This window comes from Squalius cephalus (assembly GCF_949319135.1).
Source record: "Squalius cephalus genome assembly, chromosome: 8".
Lineage (NCBI taxonomy): Eukaryota > Metazoa > Chordata > Actinopteri > Cypriniformes > Leuciscidae > Squalius > Squalius cephalus.
The window spans coordinates 11417948-11419072 of record NC_137129.1 but is presented as its reverse complement, the minus strand read 5'-3'; positions in this window follow the sequence as shown (position 1 = coordinate 11419072).

Sequence of the window (1125 nt, the reverse complement as noted above, 5' to 3'; positions counted from 1 at the left end):
CAGTGAAACAAAAGTTAAATGTGTCTAGAATAGTTATCCTACTTTTCAATGACAACAACATAAATTATAAACCAAGTATGAAAAATTAGAGTTTCATATTAGATTTTTAACAAAAAATTAATTTGTACCGAGAGCAAAATGCCCCCACTTTGACAAAGCAATTTGCTTATACATTTATGCCAAAATCAGAGTACAAACAGTTTTAGCTTAAAATTAAAAAGACAAGCAAAAACAACAGTAGATAAATATTAATATTTATTAATGAACCATGCTGAAAATAAACCTATTTGAAAAATATTGTTAGCGGATGATAACTGGCTAGCTAACTATATAGCTGGTGATAATTTGAGGTAATTTTTAATATAAATTCCACCTAGTTAAATTACATTTGATGGAAAAACAAAGGATGGGATGTTCAGAACATGGTAAACTACAGTAATAATGATGGGTTGTTTGTCACCAGTGTAAGCTTCAAGGGTGAATACTTCTACATCACTCTCATCAACGTAGTCCATAGAAACAACAAAAATGTATCTTGACTTTATCTAGTGGTTATTTTGGGAAAAACAGTAAGGGGGCGTTTTACCCCAAGGGGGCGTTTTACTTCACTCTACCCTTTAACAAAGCACAACATACAAAAGACCTGAACCGGAAGCGAAGCAACCTGTTTTACAGAATATAGAAGTTTGTTTCACATAACCCCAACAATTCCCTTCAAATGTATATTTCTTTTGTTTTTCAGGATCCCTGTTCTTTCTTTTTTGTCTTAAACAAGGCTGCTCCTGAGCGTTGTGGGTGGAGCTATTTGACCCCACTTCACAAAGTTGCGATGAGACCAGGACTAGCCACATGAGAGAATTTTTATCCGATATCCGGATCAATAATACTCAGCTATTGATCGACAAACCACAGTGGGAATATGGGATGAAGGGACGGCAGTAAAAAAATAGAAACAGACAGACATAAAAAAAGAGGAGGGTGAGACAAAAAAGAGAAAAATAGGAAAAAGAGACCTGAGAGGACAGACGGGTAGGAAGGAAGAGAAATGTCATGTATTACTGATGCTCACTAGTCCTATTTATAGACTGAATGGTCAAGTGTGTGTGTGTGTGTTTTAGGTGGGTT